Source organism: Glossina fuscipes, unplaced genomic scaffold (assembly GCF_014805625.2).
Source record: "Glossina fuscipes isolate IAEA_lab_2018 unplaced genomic scaffold, Yale_Gfus_2 59, whole genome shotgun sequence".
NCBI lineage: Eukaryota > Metazoa > Arthropoda > Insecta > Diptera > Glossinidae > Glossina > Glossina fuscipes.
Genome location: NW_023998431.1, coordinates 6,894,072 through 6,904,436, shown reverse-complemented (window position 1 = coordinate 6,904,436; position 10,365 = coordinate 6,894,072). Strand labels below are relative to the sequence as shown.

Here is a 10,365-nt window from a genome sequence, read left to right as displayed (position 1 = left end):
ATCTGCGAAGCCTTGGCCAAATGGAATGAGATAAACCCATTTCTTAAACGGATGGTGACTGGAGATGAGAAATGGATCACATACGATAACCCTGTGCGAAAACCATCGTGGTCAAAGAGCTGTGAAGCGCCTCAAACGGTGGTCAAACCAGGACTAACGACCAGGAAGGTTTTGCTATGCATTTTGTGGGACTGAAAGGGGATTGTTTGTTATGAGTTGCTTCCATATGGCCAAACGCTAAATTCTGATCTCTACTGTCAACAACTGGACCGTTTGAAGATAGCGATTGACCAGAAACGGCCAGAATTGGCCAACAGGAGAGGTGTCGTGTTTTACCAGGACAACGCTAGGCCACACACATCTACAGTGATTCGCCAGAAACTTCGGGAGCTTGGTTGGGAAGTTTTAATGCATCCGCCATACAGTCCGGACTTGGCACGAAGCGATTATCATCTTTTTCTTGCATTGCAAAATTTCTTTAATGATAAAAAATTGGAATCTAGGGAGGATTGTGAAAATCGACTACTAGAGATTTTGCAAATAGAGACCAGGACTTCTATGAGAGAGGCATTTTGAAGTTACCTTTAAAATGGCAACAAATCATACAACAAAACGGTGCATATTTGACCCAAATCGGACAATACGAAGCATGTTAAATAAAGTTCTGAAGTTCATATAAAAATAATGAATTTCTTTTTCACCAAACTAATATTAAAGGTAAACATTCAAACAAAAAAAATCAAAAACTAACAAATGTGATTGCTTGTGTACATGCACATAATTGCTTAAGCAGAGGCACACACAACCGCGCAAAAGTATTTCCACTCCACACTCACGCACAGATCTATTCAAGACTATAGCAAACACAGTAGTTGTGTTCGTTTCAGTTTTTTTGCTCCATCTTATTACTATCTTGCATAGCGTTTGCTTATATTAGATATCATTAAGTAGGGCGCGATAACCTTGTTGCGCAAACGCTTTTGGCGAAATGCCTGATCTATCGTATTGTTTTTGTTTTGTGACTTTTTATATATAACATTTCGACTTAAACACCGGATCGCAAGTTTGTGTAACAATCATTCGAAATAAAGAATTTATCTATAATATTGTTACGTAAGTTCACTTCTCTTGGATACAGTTCGTATCACTGGCTCGTGGATATTCTTCTTAAGAGAAGCACACTTGCACGTCTTCAAGACTCTTTTATTCACAATCACGCAATCAGTTTGTTTAAGGGTGGAACTCTTTCCATTTTACTTTGGCAGTACTCTCGACTTCTTAACTCTAATATTCTTTTTCGACTCAAATGTTCTTGTCCAACTGACTCTGCCTTCCGCAAATAGTCGAATTATATACATTTTTACAAGCATATTGCTATTACTTAAGTTCATAACTTCATTTTTAATTCGTTAACCTGCTCTTCCACTAATCGTTTTCCTCGGTCGACAGCTGCATGGCGCGCCATGAATGTGCAATTGGTCTTTCCCTGTCTAGTGGATTTATTTTTGTGGGGAAGTTAATTAGCCGGTATGAACTAGATTTGGAATTTTCGTAATAACATATTTCGGTCGTTGCAGAACTTCAAGAATAGTGTTAAATTGTTTTTAAAAGAAAATTGCAAAAGTTACAACGAGACTTTAGTTGTGGCAGCAAAAAAAAAGGATTTAGCTGCTCAAGTGTATATTTAATAAGTTATTTTGTAATAGGAATAATTACATTTGTAGATTCGATTGCGAGAGCCCAAATACATCGTCGATTACTGATTATGCATTTTGCTCACATTCCGCACATTTCATGTAAAAGTGAAATAACAAGAAAAACAACTTAAAAATGCTAAGGAAGCGTTCATGTGTTACTCAAATAAGGAGTTGTACGAACAATTTGCATTTTTATCTCTAATTTTGATGGCAATTTTGTAAAAAATACTGAGAGAATCTAAAATGTTGGTAAGCTTTATTTTGTTAATAGAAATGAGACAGAAAGAAATTAATAAATTTTGCTAAGTGAAAATTGGGGTTTCTTTAAACAAACAAATCGAGGCCGGTTACAGCGTATTTTACATAGTGAGTGTTAGTTGCACCGTGGCCCGACCGCGAACCCACATTGGGTACTCCGACAAACCAAAAATGACCACGTTCTCTCCTTGCCCTTCAAACGTTTTGGTACTTATTATTTGCACTTATTAGTTATCATCAAAACGCCAGGATCCGTGGAAATAAGTGGAAAGACTTACGTCTTCACCACAACAACATTTCAAGCATAGCTTCATGTATTGCTATGAAGGTACTACCTTTCTGAAAGACTAACTACCGCCTTTGGTTTAGTCAACTGGTGAGCATCAAATGATTTGCTGAAATCTTTATGGCCCAAACGCTTATCATCAATAATTAAAGCGGTGTCGTCCGTCAGCTCAGACAGCTCAAACAAACCCGCGGTAATGGCAGGAGAGGTTAATGACCAGTTAGATTGTCCTTCAGTAAAGACAATAATGTCGGCAAGTTCGAACGAAGTGCTTTGGCCCAAATTACTGTTATCCAAACGTATCGAAGGAACTAAATTCCAAGATTGCATACGTAATAAAAAAGGATTGTGTTGATATCATTTCGGGTTTGGAGGTAAGGCTAACAAATGCCGAGCACCATGTAAATGTTAAGCGGGAAACAAGTAAATCCTCTAAGATGAATGATGAACGAAAATTTAAAATATGTCGCCTTTTTGGACGGGACAATTGTTCAAGTGGTAAATTCCTTATAGCCACTGGAGCCGATATATGGGTAATTCCACCATCTATCCATCAAAAACGTTCTAAACCAAATGAATTCCAACTTCAAGCCGCAAATAGGTCAATTATCAACACTTATGAAGAAAAAATTCTCTATTCGGATTGCTTGTCAGAAGGGAATAATGTGCTCTGAATAGAATAACAAAATTAAGCACACCTTGTTTCATGTCAATGAAGAACGATATTTTCTCTGCTTAAAAGCAGTTACCGAAAGTTCATCATTTCATCCCTTATTATCGGAACCATTATGCGTTTTACCCGAAGTCAAACGTTCAGTGACTCATCACATCGAAATCAAGGAACCTTCCTTTCATCGTAAAACATGTTCGCCTTTGAAAAACGTAAAATTGTACACAGAGAAATTAATTAATTATATGATGTAATTAGGTATAAGCCACCCGTTGAAGAGCAGTTGAGAAAATCCTTTACACCTCGTTCCAAAATCTATCTATAATCTCAATAAAATTACAATTCTGGATAGATACCCAGCACAATTTTTCAGATATTTTACACGGCAAGAAGATCTTTTCTAAAATACATTTGGTGAAAGCTTATTTCCAAATCCCTGTTGAAGAAGCAGATATACCCAAAGCAACCCTTATCACGCCAATACGACTTTTTAAATTTACAAAGATGATAATTGGTTTGTGTAATGCTGTTCAAACATTTCAAACATAATGGCTTATGAATGAAGTCCTAAAAGTACTCGAATTTTGTTATGTCTTGTAACGAGTCTTCTTAGCCGGGGTTCGTTGCAAGATAATTTATTTGAAATGGCTTTCGGGGGGATGATTTAAAATTCCATTTTTATTGAGTATTAAGTGGGATACAGCGTTGTGTAGGGGCTGGCTAGGAACCAGCGAAGTGATCCGACTTCTGGTGAGGCTTACACATGTTGAGAGATTTATTTATCTTTTTCTTTGAATTATCGCGGAGCACTACAAGAAACGCGGAAACGTTGCCGGTGTCATAGCTGCCTTGACTCTCTGGGCCGACGGTTCGTCTCTGGTTGGTCGTTTGTAAATACCCGAAAGAAAGATGTTCCTCCGTCCTTCAGGGATGGCGATTAAACCTGAACCAGCACATCCCCTGTCCGTAAAATCAACAAAAAAATTCTTCATAACGATCAACTAGTCAAATTATCCGTACATCCTTGTACATAACTTACTAACAACTTACATCTAGCTTATTGCTATGTTTGATCAAGTGCCTACTCAACACGCACCCAGATACCAAATCGCGTGATTTATTCGCCGTTAGGTGTCTGAGTGCTATGTTTCTTAACCTATGCGTACAACACTTCGTTTACGCTTTATGTGGGTTTATGTGCAATTTCTGTTCGTGGGAGTTTATCCATGTTCGTATGTGTATATGTGATCCTATGCCTTTGTACATTTTTATGCATTTTCTACCTATTTCTAAGCTCGTGTGTGTTTATACAGTTTATGCATTGTCGTGTGTTCATCTGTGCTATACATTTTTATACCTAAGTGTTTATGTTTTGTATGACCTAACGGTGCTATAGATTTTTGTACATTGTTTCTACAGTTTATGCGCTTTCCTATGATCGCATGTGCTTATACATTTTAAAGCTTACAGCATTTGGCGTGTTGCTAGAGTCTATGCGTTTTGCATGATCGTGTATGCTTATCCCTTTATTTTTCTACCTAAGTGTTTATTCCTGTATGTTTTCTATGCCCTAACGGCGCTATACAACTTTGTACATTGTTTACAGATTTTATATGAACTAACAGTGCTATACGTTTTGTGCATTGTTAGAAGATTTTATATGACCTAACGGTGCTATACATTTTGTACAGATTCTAAACCTATTTTATGTTCGTGTGCGTGTTCATACATTCTAATGATTTCATACCGATCTTATACCGATCTTAACTTAATGATTTTGTACAGATTGCATACAACTCATATACGTATTTTGCACTTGGGCCTGTGTTTATGTGTTTTATATATTCAATACATTTTAACGATTGTATACATGTTATCTACTTGTGTGCGTATTCCTATAGTTTTGCTGTTTTGTGCATTAAAGCTATTACAGGCATATTCTATCCATTGGTCGATTTTATACCTACTTTATACTTTGTGCTGGAGGAGGTTGTTCATGTATTGATAACAAAAAGGCGTGCACGGACAAATCGGACTGACAGGCTGTTCGCTGTGGCCAAATGTTTTAGGCGGGCGGACTTGTATTCCCTAAGGAAGCAAAAACGCTTCCTTACAGTCTTCATTGACGACATTCATAATGATTCTACAAACTTGGAAAACTTGGATACTTTATAATCGATTAAGATCCTATAGTTTCACAATAAACGTTGCAAAGTACCAATTTGGGAAGAGTTTCTTTTATCAAAATCGTAAGGTTTACTACTAAATCCACGACGTGTAAAATCAATAGAACAATATGACCTACCAGAAAAGGTACACGGTCTTAGTCAATATATTCATTTTATTAATTTTTATCAAAAATTCATCAGCCGGAAGACACGCACATTTTGCCCATGATTTAAAAAAAGGTAAAAAAAAACGGTAAACTAAAAATTGTTTGAACTGATAAACTAAGAAACAAATTTAAGTTTTGAAAAAAAAACACAGTTAATGACGCTTCACCTCTAGCCGCTCTGATCGAAACATCACCTCTATTGCTTTGGTTTGACGTTTCAGATTTTGGTATGGGGGCAGTTTTACAACAATATTTCAATGATTGTTGGGTATCGCTTGAATTCTTTTCAAAAAAGTTTACGGAAACACAAAGTCGTTACAGAACTTACGATCGAGAACCACAAGGGATATATTTCCAATACTTCTCGGAAAGCCCACCATTTATCATCTATGCAGATCACAAATCTCTTGCTACGTCGTTTGACTATATCGCACAACACAGTAACGGTACTAAATATGTCAAAGGAAAAAATAAAAAACAGCTGATTTTCTCTCATGTCGTGTGCTTGGGCAAACATTTTGGACGCCGCTAAATTGTTGTAATAAAGATATCATTAGGTTGATTTCATTCTGTTGCACAAACTTGCAGCCGGGTTGTGCTATTTTCATTGCATTTTCAATAAAGTATGAACTGTTCGAAGATCGATATGAATAATATTGAGACATAACTATTTTATAAACAAGTTGAAAGAGATATAGAGCGTAATGGTTATTATTAGACCTTGGGTGTCCATGTTATCTTGGAGATTAGTTTAACATTGTCAATGTTAACCCGAGAATAAGGCTCGAAAGAAGAAACAATGGATATCTGAAGGGAAGGGAATGGAAATCGACGAAGTCCTCGGCAATAAGAGCAAAATTTAAATTATCTGTTTTATATATCTTAGGATTGAAGTAAAAGCGGCCGTGAATTGCATACGTTGACAAAACGGTCTACAGTATTTTTCTTTTAGGGTTTGAGTGGTTGGACAAGTTTCTTATCGAGACGCAAGGCTACTCCTGCAGATGACACACTGAAGACAACGATATTAGAGATTATGGGGAAAACCGACATTGTCCGATTTAACAGAGCAGGTGATGCCGTGTTTGCTAATGGGATCGGCTGTACCGAAGTATGTAATTGCAACTATTTCATAAAGTCTTGGCAAGGGCCGTGTAATGTACACATACTTGTCTTTTAAAGAAAAAGGTAAAAATCGGATTTACTTTTTGCATGTGTGTCAGCGTAATTATGGGTAATATCGGGTTTATTGCAGTAATCAAATTTCGCAAATTGTAATTCTGCTGATTTTTAGATCAGCATATATTTTTCATTCCTTTATGCATATTGGCATTTTTGAACCATTTTATTTGCTGTTATTATTATTCTTTTAGTTATAAGGAGTATATAAAAGCCGAAATTAAAGATAACGATTCATGCATTAATTCAACTACTGTGGTGCAAGAATAGTGCACTCTTTCTTTTTATTATTCTGCTGGAATACATGCAATTAACGTTGCGGTTCCCTAGCCCTTGCCTTTAACGAGGCAGGCATTAGCAAAATAATAAAGAAAAACTCTTTTGGATTATTCGATCCTTACGCGGCCCAAGCTTGTGGAAGTCGTTGCTGAAAATTTCTTATTTTGAGTAATCCGCGTGAACTAGTGCAACAGCATCGATTCCGCAGATTTCTGGTGGGTTACAAATAGCGCATTTATCCTTTTAAAAAGTGTCAATATTGATGGGGTCACTTGTGGGCATATCTAAGGCAACGATTTTAATTTTCTTCTTTCAAATAAAAAACCAAAACATTTTATCTCTATCTTGTTGTAGCATTTTACCTCGATTGTAAAGAAATTAGTTTTTTTAATGGTTCGGATGGGACCATTATTTTGACTATACCTTAAGTAACGTCTTATTTTGTTAAGCCGCTATATGAGGGAAACTTGCAATCTTCAAAATTTCTTCACAAAAATCGCTGCTCTGGATCGAATGAGACAATTTGTTGAATCTCTTCCGGTAGAACCGTTCCTATGAAAATGTATGGTAAGAAAGACCCATTTTCAGCATTTTATTCACAATAATAACTTAACATAACGAACTATTCTTTGGACCCCATTGGATCTTGGATCCGTGCAAGGGTTTTCAAGAATAGTAAACGTTTTAAACAAAGGTTTTACTTTCAATATTTTATGATGAAAATTGGTCCGCAGTAGCAATTTATCAAAAAATTTCACCGTAATGAGTTTGCATTTCGCAGGTCTATTATCTAAACCACCCCACAGATAGGACAAACAAACCGTTATAGGAAAAAAGGTCTAATTTGTAGTTTTGTATGACTGAAGCAACTAAAAAATAGTATGGCCATTGAAAAGTAAATTAATTTTGCAAAATTTGGATCATATCAAACGACTTCTTGGCCACTCTCTAATATGCTTTCATAAAAAGTGCGTCTTTACATAAATATAATATATAATTTTTGCTATATTATCACGAAAATGAATGAATAACAGTATTAAGCGAATCGGTCCGGGGAACTATAATGTGCTCATTTATTTCTCAATTGCTTTTTACTTTTATTTTTATTTTTATCGTTAATAAAAGAAGCCCCAAGTAAGCTTTAGAACAAACAAAAAGTCGATTAGCCGTGATGTTTGATGAACACTAATTTTATGATCGGCATAACTATCTTTCGAATATTTCGTTAATGGTTTTTATATTATATCATAACGGCAAGTGGGATGTTTTTTTTTTTTCATTAAAACTTCTAGTTAACGTTACTTTCATTTATTAATATTGTGGGACGAAATTTAAACTAACATCAAATTTTGCACCTTAGGACATGCATTCGATATAACATGGTACCCATTGCTTTGAATTATATTATTTCTAGGTTTCATAAAAAGTGGTTTCGATATAATACAAAACAACGATACGAAACGGCACACATATCCTTGATTTATGTTATATGTAAGTTTAAATTATACTACTCTATATTATTTAATAACTTAGTTTAGAGTGGTGGCCGTCTGCTTCAACAGATTTGGCCCATTCCAAATAGCAATCTGCTTGCGAGAACTTCGTATCTTTCTACCAAATTTAAATGCGATACTTTCATTTTTGCGGCCAGGAGATTGTTTACAAAAGACTTGACATAGACGGGTATGCTTACACAGATTCAGAATTTGATGCTGATTGCAAATATAAGTACTTTGTGTGGTCTTTGTGGGTGTCACAAACGGTTTGACGAAACGAATGTACCCATCATCCTTCGGTAATGGGTATGAAGAGCATCAATACGTGTCTTATTTAAATTAAATGGATTAGGTGTATGATATATCTAGAGCAAAATAACCAAATAACTTACAGCAGTACTAAACAGGTAATGCTTTAAAATATCTCGAAACTTACATGATAGTCTTTTTGGAATTTTTGAGAGACATCGCGCCCTGTCGAATCAGTTAAATTCTTTTCTGCACAGGTCTTCGGGACAACCATCTTCACTATTGCGAAATAAGATAGCAGCCTTGACGATTAGTTCGGCACTTTTCTCTGGCACTTGCGAGACACTCATCGTTCAGCGTTACGAAACTAGTACGCGATGTGAAGGTTATGTCATTTGCCTCCAAACATGCTTCAAAACGCTTCCCATCACTTTGAAAACCAGAACTCTTTTTGTCTGCCCATAAAACTATAGAAAATAAGATAAAAATAAGTAACAAACATTATAGAAAGTATTTTTTGCATGATTGAAAAAATCAAATACGGATTTTCTGGGACACACACCAATTACGTGTTTGCAATCTATTTCACCAATGTATCGAGGAAGGCTCCGCCTATTATTGAAGTCATCGGCTATTTTCTACGTCTCATCTTGCGAATCAATTTCATTTCTGACACGTGATCAAGTTCGACTTTTTTTTCTTCTCTTAATGAAGTTTAAAAGTGAGCAATGTTATAACTGAACAAGTCCTTTGAAACTCTGCGATAGTCAAGCGGGGAAAATAACTGTTCTATTTAGGAACCGATGTGGCCTTGTAAGCCTCAACTTTCGCATTTTGGATTTTAAGGTTCTGCTCCTCAGATTAAGATTAACGTACTTGGATTTGACTTTGTCCATATCCTTTCTTAATATTTCAAGTAATCCGCTCAGGAGTGCGCCCTTATCATAGGCATAGCTACTTCACGGCAGAGCTTTATGATTTTTATATTTTCTTTTCTGCCTTCCCGTGCTGTACGACAAAAAATGTTTCCGAGGTGTTCGGCTCACAAGCTGCACCCCGACACATGGCGTAAGTCCGTCTGTAAGGCCCGTTGTCTATACTGTTCGCTATCCATTGGTTGATTCTTCGTCCGTTAGTCCCTTTTCCCTGTCCCTTACCCTCACTTACAGGAACACCCACCCCTACCCCGTTTCAACAGCACCTGCAGACTGCTCATTCCTTTTTTTTCTTCTCTTTTTATGTGCATTGAAGTTATGGAAAATATAATACCAATTTTTGCAAATTTTCGATAATACTTGTGAATTTTTCTAATTTGTAAGACTTTTATATACAATTGTAAATATAAATTAAAACAAACATAAAGAAAACGTTTTGTAATTTTTGTCTTACTTTTTGTTTTTCTTGATCGCCAACCTTATGCAAATACAGCGACAAATTTAATAGAAACATGCGATCCGAGTCATGTTCTAGAACGTCATCCTGCGTACCGTTCTCCTCGCTTGAACTTATATCACGTTTTGTAGCGTTGATTACAATTGGAATCTTTTCGTTTATTGAATTTTCAGTTGTCATCTTCTCCAGCTGATGTTGCTTTTCCATTAGCTGATAATTACATTCAGTAGAGCCTGGATCTTCACCGTAATCGCCGTCACCTTCATCATCGTCCTGATCATTTCGATCGGGGACGTTGTAAACACCTGAGTATAAAAATTCAATTCCCCTTTCTTCTTTCCCTTTTTTTCTTGAGAACGTTTTGTTATATATAAGCAATAGTTAGTTTCCGTGCAAAAACATTTAATACGATTTTTACGAGAGAGAGAGAGAGAGAGAGAGAGAGAGAGAGAGAGAGAGAGAGAGATAGAGGAAGGCATTTGGATAGTTTTCGATCCCTATAACCCCGTTGAATGTCTTGTGGT

At 36.2% G+C, this 10,365-nt stretch overlaps 1 long non-coding RNA gene across 1 annotated transcript; it reads right to left on the bottom strand.

Moving 5' to 3' along the window:
• Positions 1-8,278: 8,278 nt before the first annotated feature.
• On the bottom strand, positions 8,279-10,003 carry LOC119637500. Its single transcript, XR_005247261.1, has 3 exons — positions 9,839-10,003; positions 8,637-8,916; positions 8,279-8,565 (listed from the first exon to the last, which is right to left on the bottom strand). It is a non-coding gene; the product is annotated as an uncharacterized LOC119637500 (long non-coding RNA).
• Between the last annotated feature and the right edge of the window lie 362 nt (positions 10,004-10,365).